The sequence below is a fragment of the Equus quagga genome, chromosome 4 (assembly GCF_021613505.1).
Source record: "Equus quagga isolate Etosha38 chromosome 4, UCLA_HA_Equagga_1.0, whole genome shotgun sequence".
NCBI classification, from domain to species: domain Eukaryota; kingdom Metazoa; phylum Chordata; class Mammalia; order Perissodactyla; family Equidae; genus Equus; species Equus quagga.
The window spans coordinates 73134441-73155020 of NC_060270.1; positions in this window are offsets into that span (position 1 = coordinate 73134441).

Here is a 20580-nt window from a genome sequence, read left to right on the forward strand (position 1 = left end):
TGCTTCCTTCCAACACAGGCTCGGCTCTGACAGCCTCAACACCCTCCCTCAGCCTCCTCACCCCCAACCCCACCTGGTGATGACTGGCCTCCTGAAAACCCAATGACAGTGGTGGCTCCTTTCAGCTTTTTGTTGATGTTTTTCTAATCCAGAAATACCCGTCAGCTACATCCATTAAACAGCGGGGCATCTCTGGAGTCTCCCCGTCTATTCCCCATCCTCAATTGGAGGGAAGAGCTTGGTGACCTGAGACTCATTTTTATCATCCCTTCAAATAGGGTCTTGAAAAAGTGACCTCATTCAAGCGACAATCAACGCAGAAAAATTCACACCCTGTTGCTTTATTTTGAAAAACTCAGGGTCGCTTTTGTTCTTTGCCAAAACATCCTTAGGTACACTCTTCCGATGAGGAAGGAGAGAGGTAGGCACATATAGTGGCCACTTTACATACACCGTCTCAATTCTCAGGACAACTGAGTGAGATTGTCCCCATATTAAAGATGAGAAAATTGAGGCTCAGAGTTAGGAAGAAAGTTACCTAAGGTCACGCACTTGAGCAGCACAGCTGGTCTGCCTGACCTCAAGGCCCATATGATTTCCATTAGAAAGGAGTAACCCAAAAAGTAATGGACATCAGATTCTCAAACCGTAAATACTTGTAACATTTACCAGAGAGTTAACATTTGGGGTAAGAAATGTCATAACCCAAAAAGCAAATATCTACTTCCTTGCTCGGAGGAATACTCGAAAAGATGTATTAAAAAAACATCCTAGGAAACTTGAGACCTTCCAGTCCAGCACTCACAAACTTGTTCATCATATTTCCCACTCCTGCTTCCTTATATTAGTTTCTTAATTAATCATATATTAATGTCCAGAGGCCAATATGATTAAATAAAGGGTGAGACATGACGGGGCGGGAGAGGGGAGGAGGTTATACGTGCCAAGATTCAGGGCCGGAGCTGTCATCACTCACCAGCATCTTTTCTCCTGAAGTCAATACGTTGTTCCATTTCAAACATGCTGAAAGAAAACACAAATTGATTTATTTACAATTCTGAACTACTTATCAAACGGTAATGATCACCGCCGTGTAAAACACAGGATGAAAATATGCCATGTAATGCTTAGTCATTCTGTTGATGGAACTAATAATTCTCCCCTATTCCTCTCATTCTCTCATTCCACTCTCTCAGTCTGTGTCTCTCTTTATTTCTTTCTGTAATTCTGCCTGATAAGACTTAGCAACCCAGAAGGGGTCTGTGTGAGTGTGGTCAGTTCCGAAGACTCTAGAGAAAGCTCACATCTACCCAGCACCTCCCTTTCATTCATCAACCCACCAGGGGCCAAGACTAATTAGATCAGCCTGCTCATTTTGAGCTGATAATTGATTTAAATAGGTTGCTCATTTAAAATAGAAGAAAAGCCTGCTAAACATTTGGTGCTTGGATTTTTTTTTCTTCTTTCCCTGCAACTTTCAATTGCTTGTGCAATGTAGCATAAAATGTAGAGGTCTCCCTTTTCTTTTCTCTCCCTTCTTTTAAAGGGGCCATAAAATTAATTACAATAAGCAGGCAACGGGCAGGGGCAGGGGGTTAACTGATGGCTCTAACGAGCAGCCGAGCTTTGGGAAAGCTGGGCTACTCACGCTGTTTGTTGGCTGCGAGGGGGCCTTGGCTTCCAAGAGGAGCACAGCCTAAAAGGGTCCTTCGTACTGAATCTGTCTTCATGGCAACCAAAGTAGCTTTGCTAAGCTTCAAACAAAAGGAGCCTTCCTTTCCAAAGGTGGGGACATTCTAGAATTGTTTCCTTACCATTAAGCAAGAAAAGACTTTCAATAGGCTGTTCTTTGATATCATCCCCCGACTCTGCCCTTGGTTTTTACAGAATTTGTGAGTGGGAAAGTTAAGGAAGACTTGGCCCCACTCAATATTCTGAAGACTTTTCCCTTCTCAAAGGGTCTTTCATGACCCATCCTGCACCACATTGATTTATTTCAAGTGTGGATCAAAAACGTTTAGACTAGGCTCCTCTTTGGAAACGAAATCGTCCTGATAGTTTATACTGTTCAGCTCACTGTATCCCTTTGACACAATGAAAAGAGCTTTTGTCTGCAGCCTGGAGGGCAAGAGGTGGAAGCAACACTTGTAATTTGCTCCGTAAATGTTTTTTGCAGGGTTTCCTATTGCTGGAAGAAGGGAGTGCAAGGCCTGGTGAGGGGAGCTGAGGAGTGTTGCAAAATCTTTACAGGCAAATAAAATTATTTTAAATAGAAAAGTTACCCCTGCAACTGCACATGCTATATTTCAGATGTTCGTAAGTTCCAACTCTGCAAAGCAACATGATCCACATGAGGAGCACATGGGCTTTGGAGCCAGACAGACGACCCAAGGTTTCCACCCTGCTTCAGTCATTTACAAGCTCTGTGCAAGTCACTGGCTCTCTCTAAAACTCAGTCTCTTTACCTGTAAAATGGAGACCTGAAAGTCTATTTTGGAGGTATATCATACGGGTTAGAGATAATGTCAGAGTCTAGCATAGGGTCTGGCTCTAATAAGCCCTCAAGAAATAGTATCTATAACGCAAAACTGATTTCCTAATAACCAAGAAGGGTCTCTCATCCCTGTTTCATTGTCTGAGGCTGGGCAGTGGGGGAAAAGGTAATCTGTATATTGCACACAGGGCTGGCCTCCAGGCTGTGCCACCCATGCACTGGCACAAGGCCTCAGGTTTAGAAGGGTCCCACTGTTGCTGTCTTGAAATTCTGAATTTTTGAACAGGCAGTCCTGTGTTTTCCTTTTGCACTGATTCCTGCAAATTATGTGGCCCTTCCTGAGGGCACCTTCCCCTCTGCGAATGCTCTCTGGGCCATTCTTGGTATCCTGAAGAGCCTGCTTATATGAGGTCAGGTCTGTGTTGGTGGCACAATGCTTTCACACTTATAAATCACATTCTTTCTGCCTCTTCCACAAATTAGAACCAGAGGCGTAACCTCTTAGTTCCTGTGGGCCCAGGGCCTGTCTGCCATGAAAAACTATTCAAGAGCACATGCTAGTGGCCAAAGTTCGGAATGGCACCTCTGCAGTCCATCACTGGCCCACTGAGAGAGCTCACGCATCTCCGGTAGATGATGGAGGCCCGAGCCAGGAGATGACGAGGAGCACAGAGCATCCCTTTTTCAATTCAACATTCACGTGGCGGATCATTTTCACCATTAATGGCATACGAGTCTAGTCAGTCCCAGGTAATTTTTTTCAAAGCAACCAGTTGTGAAATATATTGAGAAAACACTGCCAATTTCCAATCCTAACGACAGAGACACTGAAGGTAAATAAGATGAATATTTATGGGACACCTGATTGCCTAAATGAGTTCCCTAAGGTATGAATAATTGAATGTGCATATGCTAATTAATTGGGAAAAGCCAGTAGGTAACTTCTTTTTTATTTACGTTAACCTCATTTTCTTTGATTTCTTAGAACTATTACAGTTCCCAGTTATTTCCCATGGTTCAGTAAAGTTGAGTGTCATTGAGAGAATTTTTAATAGACATCATGATTCTTAATTTCAATAAGCGTATAAGCCAAGGTAGAATATGTAATGGTGAGATTCTTAGAACATAATTACTTGGATTTCCTTAACAAAAACCATCATTCATTGGTGCCCACTGCTGGCTAGTCTTTTACATACATCTCATCTATTTAATTCTTACACTAACCTTCTGAGGTTAGATATCATACAATTGTCTCCATTTTACAGAAGGAGAATCTGAGACTCACATCAGTTAAGTGAGATGCTCATGGTCGTGTGCCTGTAAATATTAGAAAAAAGGTTCATTTTTGACCTGCTGAAACTCATAAGTCTTTCCACAAAGGGAACCCAGTCTTTTACCTGGAAGAGAATGTTTAGGAAACAGTCTTTTCCTTATCATGTTGCAATCAAGGTCCGCCAGAACTTCAACCTGGTGGCTATCATCATTCTCAAATAGCCACTCAAGTCAAACCCAACTGAAGAGGCTATTTTTTTTAGTCTGTGCTTTTTAAATGGATTTTATTTTCTAGAGCAGTTTTAGGTTTATAGAAAAATTGCACAGAAAGTACAGAGTTCTCATATGCCCCCTCTTTTCCACACTCAGTTTCTCCCATTATTAACATGTTGCATTCCTGTGGGACATGTGTTATAACTGATGAATAACTATTGATATATTATTATGAAGTAAAGTCCATAGATTAGAGTTCACTCTTCGCCTTGTACAATCTGTGGGTTTTGACAAGTGCGTATCATGTAGCCGCCATTACAGTATCATACAGAATAGTTTCACTGCTCTAAAAATGCCTTGTGCACCACCTATTCCTTTCTCCACCTATCTTCCCTCCCATCCCCCATCTGAAACCCTGGCAACCATCGATCTTTTTACCGTCTCTATAGTTTTGCCTTTTCCAGAATGCCATATAGTTGGAATCATACAGTATGCACCGTTTACAAACTGTCTTCTTTCACTTAGCAAAATGCGTTTAAGGTTTCTCCATGTTTTTTGTGGCTTGATAGCTCATTTCTTTTTCTCTCTCAATAATATTGCATTGTATAGATTACCACAGATTATTTATCCATTCACCTATCAAAGGACATCTTGGTTGCTTCCAAGTTTTGGCAATTATGAATAAAGCTGCTATAAACATTCATGTGCATGTTTTTTTGTGGACATAAGTTTTTACCTCATTTGAGTAAATACAAGGAGGATGATTGCTGGATCATATGATAAGCCTATGTTTAGTTTTGTGAAAAATTGTTGAACTGTCTTCCAAAGTGGCTATACCATTCTGCATTCCCACCAGCAATGAAGGAGAGTTCTTCTTGTTCTACATCCTTCATTAACATTTCATGTTTTCAGTGTTCTGGATTTTAGCTATTCTACTAAGTGTGCAGTAGTATCTCATTGTTTTAATAGATCATTTATTCTTGTTCCACTAAGAGTAAGCAGCAATCTCCAAGGTAGGATGTGCACATCCCATCAGGAGGACAAGGTAGTCCATTGGAATATGCAAAGAAAAATTGGCAACCACTATTTTTACTTATTCATTATATAAAACTTTCTATTCTTTGTGTATATTCTTAATGTATAGAATATATTAACACAAACATTGTGGGCATTTTATAAATAAAAAATGCTTGTCTTGTCGAGATTTATGTCTCCCCACTTTTTTAGTTGACAGAAGTGTTCCATCAAAAGAGGTCCTCTTTTGATGGAACCCCACTGCCATGGAGAACCCCAGGTCTATGAAGACATCAAAGACAGAGACCTATATTTCTTGCAAAAAAGTGAAGCTTGATTTCCATTCAATATTGAATTTAATGTTTAAAAAGTTGGAATTGCGTCCAAGCAGAAGTTTAACTATGCTATTTTGAACTGGATACATCTACTAGTGTGACAAATTTGGTATTTTCCCAAAGTCAGTCTGGCAGTCATCTGAATTCATCTGCAGGAAAAACACATAAGGGTGTGTTTTCAGAATATTATCAGAGTGGTCTAAGCTTTTCAAAGCACTTTCATCTATCCCATGTCACTTCACACCTTAACATGATGACTATTAGTGTCTTAGATTCCATTTCAAAACTAGTTTTTGAGTATGGCTGAGAGGACCCGTGTTGAACTGTCAACCCTTATACGGTTGGTTCTATTGTTATCCTAATTTTATAGATGAGAAAACTGAAGCTTAGAGAATTTAAATGACCTGCCACATGCCCCTTCTATAATTGGCAGAACCATGATTCACACCCAGGTCCAGATGCCAAAGCCTGAGCTCTTATCCATTAGATTATCCTGCCTAAGAACATCCATGTGCTTTATGAGGAGACCTGTAGGTACACAAGCTAGAGAAATACCTGGCCAGTTTAGCAAAATAAAAGAATACCAAATTGTGGACTGCAGCATCAATGTAGATCTTTGTTTTAAAATGCAAATATATACATTTTTCCAAAGCAATGTGTCTGCAGACACTGGCAAAAATTCTAATTGCTATACATTCTGTGTGTTTGATGAGAAATACTAAATATTTCCTGTACATGCATAGAAGATCTGAACTAAGAAGACTATATTTGTAAAAACATCACTTCTCACATCACGGAGGAAGTGGGAGATCCTGACAAAAAACACCAAGGAACAAGCTGATACAACCGAGAGAGGAAGAAATATAAGTTTGGAAACCATTAATGGGCCTGAAACTTCAAAAGAAGATACTGGAAAACACTATCTTCAGTATGACAATTGGAACTCCAGAATACTTCAAGAACAAGATCAAAAACCTTAGGTAGAACTTTTTCTCCCTTTTTTCCTTATTTATTTCCCTTTTTCTGGTCTTCCCACTTTCCCTTCTTTCTAAAATAAGAGCGATTACTGAGGACTGCAAAAATAAAATAATCAATTCTAGAACCATTGGTTAGGAATAACAGCTCTGAAGAAATTCAAGGAGGAAGGCATTTTCATAGAGTGCAGCAGAACCTCTTTCCTGGATACGTAGTCAATAACTGGTCTGGTCAGAATTTTAGACTTGGACTTAATTCTAGAAATATCATTCAATTGTGGTCACGTAGTGGTCAGCTGTCAGGGTGCCCGCTAATAATTTAACATCTTTTAGTATCCTTTCCTTTGTGTAGTCTCCTTAGAGGCCTGCCGGTGTGACCAACAGAATATAGGAGAAGTGATGGTTTGATTCCCTAGACTAAGTCACAACACACATTGAAGCTTCACTTTTGCTGTCTTGGATCTTTTGCTCTGAGAAAAGCCAATTATGCTGCTATTAGGAGACTCAAGAAGCCTTGTGGAAAGGCCCATATGGAAAGGAACTAAGGCCCTCTGCCAATAACTACTACAACTTGTCAGCCACATGAATAAGCCACCTTTGAAGTAGAGCCTCCAGCTCCAGTCAAACCTTCAGATGACGGCAGCCCCAGCTGATATCTGACTGTAACCTTGTGAAAGATCTCAAGTCAGAACAACCCAATCATACTGCTTCTTAATTTCTAACCCACAGAAACTGTGAGAAAGAATAAATAATAATTGCTGTTTTAAGTCACTAAGGATTAAGGTGATTTGTTATGCAGCATTAGATAGCTAATTCTGTCAGTAAGCCTGGAAGTCGGGTCAGAAACACAAAGGACTGAGGCTAAAGGGATCCAGGTTACTTAACAGAGGGCTGTCTGGTGGGAGACTTAAAATATGTTAACTCTGACCCTAGAATGAAAATGTGAAGTCAAGCGTATTCTGAAGACTGTAGGTGAAAGCCTTTAGGTTGAAAATTACATGTCAGCAAAAAATTAACACTCAAAAATGCCTGAACTAAGGAATAAGTGACTAAGTTAATGTAAAGCAAACTGGAAAACATTTTCTTTTTCAAATGCTCTTTGGAACATGGTAGGTTATCAAATTAGTGAAAAGAAAAGGAAGGGAAGAAAAGTAAGAAATAGAGCACTTCTAAGAGCATTTTAGTTTTAGCAATCGAGCATTTACCCAGGTCTTTGTTCTTCAGACAATAGTAATAATAATAAAGCCATTCAGTTACTCCAAAGGACAAAAAGAAGAAACGTGGCTAATTGTGGATGTCAGAATGAAACAGGTTCATTTCTTGGGTGTGGGATTCATATTTTGGTGTTATTGTTTTCCTCCATGGGAGACAGAGAGATCCCAAAGATGGTTTACCAGCATGAAGGTACCAGGACCTAAAACAAGACTTGACATAAACACTTTTTTCTAGGTGTGACCAGAAGGGATGTTAAGTGAAGCCACCCGTCCGAATAATAACAGCAGCAACAGCAATAATAATATTAGCTAGCATTTATTTAATTTTATATGTGGACAAGCACTGTTCCAATACCTTTACAAGTATAAACTGATGTTATTAATTTAATTAGCTTAATTAATAACCAAACATCTGTCAGTTTGCTATTATAGCTTCCTTCCTTTGAGGTCTGATCACACTTCAGTGTCTAAGAATACCCCTCACATAAGAGAAGGGAGCTTCGCTAATTATCACCACTCCTATGCCTACTGTGTGCCAGGAATTGTGCTTCATGTTTTACACAACAGCATTACCGTGTGCAGTTGTGCAGGTTGTGCAGATATACATATGGCCCCAACTGCACATAGTAGTATCTCTCATCCTTCTAAAAACCCATGTCAGAATTACTATCTTCATTTTACAGAATAGTAAACCTTGACTCAGAAAGGTGAAATCACTTTAATATGCCCTCATGGCTTATAAATGGCAGAAATAGAATTTAATACTGAGAAATTTGTATCCCCAAAATGTATGTCCTATCATCTGTAGCATGTAGATTTATCAAGAAAAAGACATAATATGTAGGAGTCTCATTTTAAACAGGAGCTAGTTTCTGAGGTTATCTACATAGGTGAAAACTGCTTGTGGTCTAAATTATTCATGAAAATCCATTAGATAGTTGTCTCAGATAAATAATGTGGAAATGCTGTATAATCATTCTCCCTCTCAACCCTCCCCCAAAATCCAGGTGATTTAAAACAACCACCACAATTTTTGTTGGCTTATGATTCTGCAATTTGGTCAGGCTCAGAGGAAGGCTAATATGTGGTGTTGCCTAGGCTCAACTGAGTGGCTCTGTGCTCACACAGTGTACACTAGTATCTTGCATGAGACTGTACTTAGCTGAGGCTCAGCTGGGGAGCCTTGGTGCTCCTCTGTATAGCCTGTCTCTGCATGTGGCTTATCACAATTCAGTGACTTAACCTAAGATCCTTTATATGATGGCTGAATTAGAGATTGAAAGTGGAAGACAGAAGATCTTCTAAGACCTTGACTTGGTAATCCAAGAGCATCAGTTCAACTGCATTCTATTGGTCCAAGCAATTTACAAGGCTATAAGGAAAAAAACCCAGAAACTGGCTGAGCTAACCTTATAGGAGCTCTGGAAAAGAATGAAACGTCTACAGTAACCATGCAAACCTTAGTTGGTGTTTTTACTCAATCTTTCTTCACCTCTTCTGTGCATGGTATGGTCTTGTCAGAAGAAGATAGTAGCATAATTCCTAATTTCCTCCCTTGAACTGGAGTGAGCAGAGAAGGTGATACTCACAATGTTCTACCCTATCTGGGGCTGCCTGAATAGATGGTCTCTGTCTTGCCTAACTCAGGTCTTGGGTGGGGGAAAATGGTGGGCACTGCTTGTGAAAGCTGCAGGGAGACTATAGACCTCCATATTCCCAGGCAAGAGATTATGGATAAGGACATACAGAAGATCATATAAGGCTCCAAGGAGAATCTGGATGAGACTCTTTGGGAAAGTAAGGCATTCAAAAGCAGGAATGTATAAAGGAAACTGAGAAAGCCACATGTAAGCCCAGGCAAAATGCATGCTCAGGAAAGTCCTGAGAAGACCCTAAGACTTCATATCAGGCTCATTCCTGGGCTCAGGGTATGCCTACCTACTCAGTGAATGGCTGCCCAGGCACAAAGCCAGTCTGCAAAAACTGGGAGAAGTGGCTTCTTTAAACAAATGCCCAATTTTCAACAAAAGAAAAATCACAAGGCATACAACTAAGTGGTAAATCATCTTCCATTCAAGGAAACAAAATTAATGGGTAAAGCCATCCTTGAAGAAGCACAGATATCAGACTTACTAGATAAATACATTAAAACAACTATCTTAAACATGCTCAAAGAGCTAATGAAAAACACAAAGAATGAAATGAAATCAGTAAAACAAAATAAGACTATCAAAAAAGAGATAGAAATCATTAAAAGGAACCAGATTCTGGAGCCAAAAAAAGCAGTAACTGGGTTTCAATAATCACTAGAGGAGTTCAACAACAGATTGGAGCAGGCAGAAGAAAGAATAAGTGAACATAACACAGGAAAATTGAAATTATCAAGTCTGAGGGGAAGAAAGAAAAAAACATGAAGAAAAATGAACAAACCCAAAGGGACATATGAGACACCATCAAGCAGAAAATAGATGCATTATGAGAGCTGCAAAAGCAGAAGAGAGAGAGAAAGAGGCTGAGAGATTATTTGAAGAAATAATTGCCAAAAAACTTCCTAAATTAGATTAAATACATGAATCTACAAATCCAATAAGCTCAAGAAATCCCAGGTAGGATAAATCCCAAAGAGATCCACACTGAGATGTATTATAATCAAACTGTTAAAAGACAAAGGCAAAAAAAGAATCTTGAAAGCAGCAAGATGAAAGCAACTTGTCAGATACAAGGGATCCTCAATAATAGTACTAGCTTTTATATCAGAGGAGATTTTGCTAGCCGAAAGGTAGTCAGATGATATATTTAAAGTGCTGAGAGAAAAAAAAGGTTAGCCAAAAATTCTATGTCTAGCAAAACTATCCTTCAATAATGAGGGAAAAATCAAGACATTCCCAGATAAATAATAACTGAGAGAGTTCATTAACATTAGGCCTACCCAATAAAAAATCCTAAAAGAAGTCCTTCAGGTTGAAATACAAGGATACAAGACAGTACCTCAAAGTCACATGAAGATATAAAGATCCCCAGTCAAGGTAAATACATGGGCAAATATAAAAACCAGTATTATTATAATTTTGGTTTGTAACTCCACTTTTTATATGCTTCAAAATTTAAAAGGCAAATGCAAAAATTATAAATTTATGCTACTGGATGTGCAATGTGTAAAGTTGTAATTTGTGGCATCATTAATATAAGTGGGAGTGAGAGGAGCTTGATAGGAATACAGTTTTTGTACGCAATTGATGTTAAATTGATGTCAGTTCAAATTATAATGTTATAACTTTAGGAGGTTATATTTAAATTGCCATAATAACCACCAAAAAAATCTATAGAATATACACAAAGAGAAATAAGAAGAGAATCAAAATGTAACACTAGAAAAATGAACTAAATACAAAAGAAAGTAATAATGAAGGAAATGAGAACAAAAAAAGCCATAAGACATACAGAAAAAAATAGCAAAAGTAAATCCTTCTTTATTAGAAACTACTTTAAATATGAATGAATTAAATTCCCCAATCAAAAATCATGATTTGGCAACATGGATTATAAAAAATATGATCCAAATATATGCTCTCTACAAAAGACTCACCATAGATCTAAAGACACAAATAAGTGGAAAGCGAAATCATGGAAAATGATGTTCCATGCATACAGTAACCAAAAGAGAACTGGATGACTATACTAATATTAGATAAAATAAACTTTAAGTGAAAAGCTGTTAAATGGACAAAGAAGGATGTTATATATTGATAAAAGAGTCAATACACCAAGAAAATATAATAATTATAAGCACATATGTGCCAAACCTCTGAGCTCTAAAATATATGAGGCAAACATTGGCAAAATGGAAGGGAAAAATACACAAGTCTACAATAATAGTTGTATACTACAATACCCCACTTTCAATTGAAAAAACAACCAGACAAAAGATCAATAAAGAAAGAGAGGACTTGAGAACATTATAAGTCAATTGAACCTAACACACATACACAGAACACTCCACCCAACAACTGCAGAATGCACATTTTTCTCAAGTGTACATGGAGCATTCTTCAGGATAGACACTGTTAGGCCACAAAACAAGTCTTACTAAATTTAGAAAGGTTGTACTTAGACAAAGTATCTTTTCTGATCACAATGGAATGAAACCAGAAATCAATAACAGAAGTTGGACAACTGGAAAATTCAGAAATATGTGGAAACTAAACAACACATTATTAAACATCCTATGGGTCAAAGAACAAATCACAAGGGAAATTAGAAAATACCTTGAGACAAATGAAAAGAGAAACAAAACATACCAAAATTTGTCAGATGCAGCTAAAGCAGTACTAAGAGGGAAATGTGTAGTGGTGAATGCTCACATTAAAAAAATGAAGAAAGGAGCTGGCCCCATTGCCTAATGGTTAAATTTGGCATGCTCCACTTTGGTGACCCAAGTTTGATTCCTTGGTGTGGACCTACACCACTTATCAGTGACCATGCTGTGGTGGCAACCCACATACAAAATAGTGGAAGATTGGCACAGGTGTTAGCTCAGGGTGAATCTTCCTCAGCAAAAAAAAGAAGAAAGATCTCAAATCAACAACTTAACTTTACACATTAAGGGACTAGAAAAAGAAGAGCAAACTAAACCCAAAAAAGCTGGCAAAAGGAAGGAAACAATAAAGATCAGAGCAGAGACACTTAAAGCAGAGAATAGAAAAACAATAGAGAAGAAAATCAACAAAATCAACCATTGGTTCTTTGAAAAGATCACTAAAATGACAACCCGTTAGCTAGATCAACTAAGAAAAAAGGAAGGAAAGAAGTTTCAAATTACTAAAATCAGATATAAAAGTGGGAACATTACTATCAATGTTGCAGAAATGAAAAGGATTATAAAGGACACAATCATAATAACGACAAACAATTGTTAGTAAGCAAACTGGATAAGGTACATGAAATGGACAAATTCCTAAAAATACACAGCCTACCAAGACTGAATCATGAAGAAATAGAAAATCTGACTGACCTATAACTACCAAGGAAATTGAATCAGTAGTCAAAAGTCGAAGAATCAAAATCAATAATCAAACTTCACTGGTAAATTCTACTAAACATTTAAAGAAGAATTAACACCAATCTTTCCCAAACTCTTCCCAAAAGTTGAAGAGAAGAGAATATTTCCAAACTCATTTTATGAGCCAGCACTACTCTGATACCAAAACCAAACAAAGAAGCTACAAGAAAAGAAAACTGCAGACCAATATCCCTTTTGAATATTGATAGAAAAATCCTCCACAAAATACTAGCAAACAAAATTTAGCAGAATACTAAATGGCTTATACACCCTGACCAAGTGGGCTTTATTCCTGGATTGTAAGAATGGTTCAACATGCAAAAATCAACCGGTGTATTACACTACAGTTATAGGATGAAGGAGGGTGGGGGAAACATGATCATCTCAACTGATGTAGAAAAGGTATTTAACAAAATTCAACACCTTTTCACAATCAAAACACTCAACAAACTAGGAATAGAAGAAAACGATCTCAACATAATAAAGACTACATATGAAAAAACCCACAGCAAACATTATGCTCAATAGTACAAGACTGAAATCTTTTCTTCTAAGATCAGAAACAACATAAGGATGTCCGTCTTCACTACTTTTATTAAACATAGTACTGGAAGTTATAGCCAGAACATTTAGGCCAAAAAAGGAAATGATAGACATCCAGATAGGAAAGAAAGAAGTAAAGTTATCTTTGTTTGCAGATATCGTGATCTTATATACAGAAAACTCAAAGATTCTACCAGAAAAAGTTAGAATTAATAAGTGAATTCATCAAAGTTGCAGGACACAAAGTTAAACACAAATCAGCTATCTTCCTATATACTAATAATGAACAATCTGAGAAGAAAATTAGGAAACCAATCCCAAATACAATAGCACAAAAAAAGAATAGAATACTTATGAATGAACTTAACTAGGGAAGTAAGACACCTGTACACTGAAAATTATAAAGTGAATCTAAATAAATAGAAAGACATCCATGTTCATGGATTGGAAGACTTAAGATTGTTAACATGACAATACAACCAGAGCAATCTACAAATTCAATGTAATCCCTGCCAAAAATTATGATGATATGTTTTACAGTAATAGAAAAACCCATCCTAAAATCCATACGGAACCCAAAGACATTCACTAGCCAAAATAATCTTGAAAAAGAACAAAGTTGGAGGACTCACATTTCCTGATTTCAAAACTTAGCACAAAGCTACAATAATCAAAACAGTGTAGGGCTGGCATAAAGACAGACATATAAATCGGCAGAATAGGATAGAGAGCCAAGGAATAAATCCTCACATATATAGTCAAATAATTTTGTAATTCATCATTTTTTTTAAATTTTCAAGCTTTATTAAGGTGTAATTGACAAATAAAAATTTTATATATTTAAGATGCACAATATGATGACTTGATATACATATACACTGTAAAATGATTACCACAATCAAGCTAATTAATGTATCCATCACCTCAAATAGTTACTTTTTTTTGGTGGTGAGAACACAAGATCTTAGCAAATTTCAAGTATACAATACCATATTATTAATTATAGTTGCCTTGCTGTATATATTAGATCCTCAGAACTTATTCATATTATAACTGAAATTCTGCACCTTTGACCAACATCTCCTCATTTGCCCAACACCCCAGCCCTAAGCAACTACCATTCTACTCTCTGTCTTTGTGAATTTGACTTTTTTAGATTCCACATACAAGTGGGATCTTACATGTTCATCAATGGATGAATTGATAAAAAAAAAAGTGGCACATGTATACAATGTAATATTTTTCGAACATGAAAAAGAAGGAAATTCTGCCATTTTCAACAACATGAATGAACGTGGAGGACATTATACTAAGTGAAATAAGCCAGACATAGATAGTCAAACGATTTTTGGCAAAAGTGACAAGGCCATTCAATAGGGAAAAACAGTCTTTTCAACAAATGGTGTTGCAAAAACTGGATAGCCACGTACAAAAGTATGAAGTTTGATGCTTACCTTACGCCATATACAAAAATTAACTCAAAATGGAGCGAAGACATAAATGTAAGAGCTAAACTATAAAATCTCTTAGGAGAAAACATAGAGGAAAAGCTTCATAGCTTTAAATTTAGCAATGATTCTTTGAACATGCCTCCAAAAACACAGGCAATAAAAGGGAAAAAAATTGGACTCATCATACACTATCAACAGAGTGAAAAGGCAACTCACAGAACTGGAGAAAATATTTATAAATCATATATCTAATAAAAGATTAATATCCAGAATTTATAAAGAACTCCTACAACACAACAAAAACATGCAAACCAATTAAAAATGAACAAATGACTTGGATAGACAGTTCTCCAAAGAAGATATACAAATGACCAATAAGTACGTGAAAAGATCTTCAATATCACTAGTCATTAGGTAAATGCAAGTCAAAACCACAATGAGATACCACTTCACAGACATTAGAATGGCTACTATCAAGAAAGAGGAGAGGAAGAGAGAAAGAGGAAGGAAGGAAGGAAGATAGGAAGGAAGGAAGAAAGAAGGAAAGAAAGGGAAAAAGGAAGGTAGAAAGAGAAAGAAAGGAGGAAGGAAGGGAGAAAGAGAGAGGGTGGGAAGGAGGGATAGAGGGAGGGATGAAGGAAAGAAGAAAGGAAGGAAAAGTGAGGGATGTAGCGAGAGAGAGAGAAAGGAGAAAAGGAAGGAAGAAGGAAAGAAGGAAGGAAGGAAAAAGAAAAGTGTTGATGAGGAAGTGGAGAAATTGGAACACTTGTGTGTTGCTGGTGGGAATGTAAAATGGTACAGTTACTGCAGAACACAGCATGGCTGTTTCTCAAAAAATTAAACATGGAATTACCATTTGATCAAGCAATTCCACTTCTAGGTATATATCCAAAAGAATTCTAAAGCATAGAGTTGAACAGATATTTCTACACCAATGTTCATAGCAGCATTATTCACAATAGCCAAAAGGTGGAAACAACACAATGTCCATCCATGGATAAAAGTATAAACAAAATGTGGTATATACATTCAATGAAATACTATTCAGCCTCAAAAAGGAATGAAATTCTGTTACATGCTACAATATGGATAAACCTTGAAAACATTATGCCAAGTGAAATAAGCCAGACACAAAAGAACAGGTATTGTATGATTCCATTTACATGAGGTACTAAAACAAATTCATAGACACAAAAAGTAGAATAGTGGCTATCAGGGGCTGGGGCTGGGGAGAATGGGGAGTTAACTGTTTACTGGGTACAGAGTTTCAGTTTGGGATGATAGAAAGTTCTGGAGACGAACAACAGTGATGGTTGCACAACAATGTGAACGTATTTAATGCCACTGAATTGTACGCTTAAAAATGGCTAAATGGTAAATTTTATGTTACGTATATTTTCCTATAATTATATATATGAAGGGCTCATAACAGTAACTAGTCTTTAGTAATTTTGAAATCCAGCTGGGTCCATGTTGTCAACTCCCCAACTTGAGGCAGGGAATACTCCTCGATTAGGTACCAGTTCTGCCCGTTGGGTTTGATTCTCTAATTCCTCTGGGCTATTGGATGTACCCCTACAAGAAATGGCTCATATTTGCAGTAGAGTAGCTCTTTCAGCCTGCTTGTACAAAATTGGAAGTCCAGATCTTCTTTCCATTATGAACTTCTCCGTCCCCTTTAGCCGAAACTGGTGATATTTTCACTAATACAATCTTCTTAAAAACTCTGTGTGTTTTCTATAAGTTTTACTGGGTTTATTCTATGCCTCAAAGCCACATCCATAATTCATTCTGAGACGGACAGCTATGCTGAGACACAGATTTAAGATATTTAGAAGCTCATTTGTTTAGCTGAAATCGGTCTACCAAGCACCCCTTTAAATCTTCCTGAGGTCTAAACATAGAGCCTTTCAGCTACACTCTTGATTTAACTTCCACCCTACAGACACTTTACTGGAAGTACTCTAGATTTGTTCTTTTCCATGATGCCATTTTTTATTTTGAAAATATTTTGCCAGCTGGAGAAAATGTCCTGAGTCTTCTATATTTCTTCTAAATTATGCCTGAAAACTAAAACAGTTCATTTAACTCAATTTTCTCTTGCAACACTTTATTATATGTTTCTAAAAGAAGCTAGTTGGTATTTTCAAAAGGCTGCCTGGAAATATTCTTAGCTAGATCCACAAGTTTATCTGGTAATTCTTCTTTTTCCAGGCTACCCCAGGTGGCAGGCTTGTTCATACTTCTGCCACTACATAGGGTTGTTTCCTTTTTTCCCCAGCCTTCAATAGCAATGCCTACACTGAACATCCATCGCTTTTTTAGCCTTCATCTAGCCTTTTTGCTGCTTTTCCACCATCTCTTTGCTGCCCTTACAGCCTCCTCTTAATATTCTGTCCCAAAGCCAATACCACGTTTGAGGTTTTTGTGATGGTAACAACCCCTTTTCAGACAAATTTCTGTTTCAGTAATTTATTGTTGCATAAGAAAGCACCCTAATAAAACAATAATGATTTATTACTGCTCTTAATTCTGTGAGTTGGCTGGGCTCAGCTGGGTGGCTCTGCTCCATGTGGTGTTAGTTGAGATCACTCAGGCAGCTGCATTCAGCTTTGGGTGAAGCATCCAATAAGGCCTCTCTCACATCTGACGTTTGATGCTGGCAATTACCAATGTCCTCATTCTTCCCACATATGGCCTCTCTTCGCCTGTAGTCTAGAATAGCTCCTTTATGGAATGGTGTCTGGGTTCCAAGACAGTGAAAGTTAAAGCTGCTAGGTCTCTTACAGGCTAGTGGAATCAGCACTTCTGTTACATCCTCTCCATCAAAGCTATTCGCAAGGCCAGGCCAACTTCAATGAAAGGGTAAACCACAGTCTATTGAAAACACTCACTTCTGTTACCTCAACTATAGGATGCACCTACATTTATATACAACTATGACACAACAGTTTTTCTTTAATCACTTAGTGCTTATTTTATAAGCTTATTGAAAGAGATCTTTTAGACTCATTTCCCTAGATTTTTATCAACTATCACTGTTGTGCATATAGAAAAAAAAGTGAAATAGTTAAAGCATTTCCCAAACTCATCATACTCAGAGTCTGACTTGAGAGTCAACATTTGTGTCTGCCCACACAATGTCATCATCTATGCCATCAACTGCACTGATGAGGCAGCCTTTCTTAAAGAGTGCCCCACTATTATGTCTGGAATTTTCTTCCAAACTGCTAAGTTGCATTCTTCAAGTTTTGACACTATTTTCTGGTTTGAATAAGAGGCAGCTTGAATCAGTTACATCAGCCCCTTGTTGCTTGAATTTCCTTCTGAGATTTGGCAGTTCCTCTTGTCTTCGGTTCCATTGTTTGGCCTAGGATAGGCAATCCCTTTGCACATATCTCATGCACAGAATTTTCCACAGCTTCATCTGCTTGTAGGTCCCTTCCTTTCTGAGTCCCCATAAAGTACTCAGTCTTCATTTTGCAAAAAGATATGGAATTGTGACCATTTGTCAATGATGAGTATTTGCTTTTTGTCCCACTACTTTGTTTCCATGCCTTCAACCTTCACTATAACTTTTTATATCAATGTCAAATCATAGAGCAATCTTTTAAAATGCATTTAAATAACAAACAATAAATGTAGTGCCAACAATGCACACAACTCAATTGAAGTGATGATAGTGATGAATAGTGATAACCAAGTTTATGCTTGTGCAGTTGAAGGCAACTATGTCTTAAATGCTACCTGGCTGATGGTGTCAAATGCTGTAGATTGTAATGTGCATCTCAATTTCAGAGATGTTTAAATGTAAATATATATATTTACTGAGTTTCTCCTGGATATCCAGTGATGTGCTAGGGGCTGTCTGATAGATATATATATGAAAGTTTAAAACATACTGCTTGTCTCGAAAGATTTAACAAGAAGAGTTGCCCAAATGAAATAGATAACCATGGCAAATGGCATAGAATAAATTTTAAAATAAATAGCAGAATAAGTAAGGGCTGTAGAAATGGCAGGGCATGTTAAAGCTTGAAGGGATGTGACTAGTAGAGGCCATTCATAATGCCTCTACCTTATATTACCTCTTCACATCTTTTCCCCATTTTCTATTTTTTGGTGTTTTTCTTGTTCATGTAGAGAAAGAAATTTTTAATATATTCAAAATGTTGATACTTTGTGAGTTGCAAGTTTTTTAAATACCTTGTTCTAGTTAGTGGTATATTTTTAAAATTTGTTTAGAAGTCTTTGATCATACAGAAAGAAGCTTGCAACTATAGCATAGTAAAATTTATCCATGTTTTCCTCCATGATATATAATTTTTGTCTTATTTTAGAAATACTTCACTGCTGAATATTCTCCCATATCTTCTAAGTTTTTAATTTTGGCTTTTTGCATTTAGGTTTTTAATATATCTGGAATTTGGTTTTTGGTATGGTGTGAAGTAGGGATTTATTTTTTTCCATATGAATGACCAGTTATCCCAGGATAGTTTATCAAAAGCCCATCCTTCCTTACACCCCTGATTAGTAGGTGCGTTCAATTTAGAGAGCACAGGTGTGTGCATAAAATTCTGACTTTTTGAAAAATAGAATTCTCCCTTGGGAACAGAAAATAATAATCAAATTATATTACATAAGAATTGGATAAGAGTGGCATATATTCTATTCCGGTATTTCTTAACCTTTTGATGTTAGAAATAGGTTCTGATTGAAGCTATGGACTTCTCTCTAAAAGTCAGAAAATGCACAAACACATTAAAAATGTTGCACGTCATTTCAAGAGTTCACAGACCACTTGAAGCTTATCCATGGACCCCTCCCCTCTCAATTTAGAGTGGGGAAATTGGGGGAATGGTGGCTTATTACCCAAAAACTCACAGGTACTATATATCAGAGCCAGAAGGAGAATCCAGCTCTCCTATGTCTCTGTACCTTTCCACATGTACAATTACAGTTGAGCCATTGAAGTAGAACAGAAAAACACCACAAATTTGTGATCACATGCTCAAAATAATCAAAGAATTGATGCCAAAGCATCCAGAAGAGTAGCATGAGTTTCATTCCTGACTTCAATCTAACAGTTAATTGTAGATGAGGGATGGAACTTTATAGTTGTAAAGAACAAACTGAACTTGAGAGAAGGAATTAACTTTAATTTGTTTATTAGGTTCTGCTACCCATTTAGCCAGAAGTCCCCTATTAGCAGGGGCTTTTTTAGATTGATTTATGGCTTTAGTATCCTATAAATAATCATTGGAAGACCTAATTTGTTTGTTAAATGCAAATTACCTAGGTGAGTTTATTAAAGATAAGGTTGGACTGGTATCAAATGTAATTCAGGACCAGCCAAGAAGGATTAGGGCTCCTTGTGATTGATTGAGCCAGGAACTTGAAAGTCAGCAACTAGACAGATTGATGTGTTCAGCAGGACATTTTGAATCAAGAACCATCACACACAATATGGAAAGCTCAGTTAATAAATTAAGCAAGAAAAGAATGATTTGATTTGGGAGGGATAAAATAATAAGAACTTCATCCAAGATATTAGAGAAATTTGAGATCAAAGGTACTTTTGCTTTGAAGGTGGTAAAAAATTAAAGGTTATGGAAATGAACCCAGTTGAGTGATTAACGATTGATGGCTATGACAAATCTACCTGGTGATTTTGGTGATACTGATCTAGGTGTTTCTCTATCTTCATCATGCTGGGGGAAAAGAGTCAAAATATGCAGCTCTTAGCTGAGCCCAAGCTGCCAAATCCACAAAGGTCTAGTCCCCATCCAAGCTTCACTGATGCGAGGCTGTACCCTGAAAAGGCTCTTGGCCTCTATGATCTCTGAAATAGTTCCCAATTATTCCAATGAATCTGGGTCACTGAAAGAATGAAGCTACATCTTCAGGGAAGTGGTTTTGCAGACTTGACAGCCCTGTTTCCCTGTGCCATTCACTAGGTTTGCTCTTGGCCAAGCAGCCTCCGCACCTTCTCTAAGACTGAGGGCCTTAAA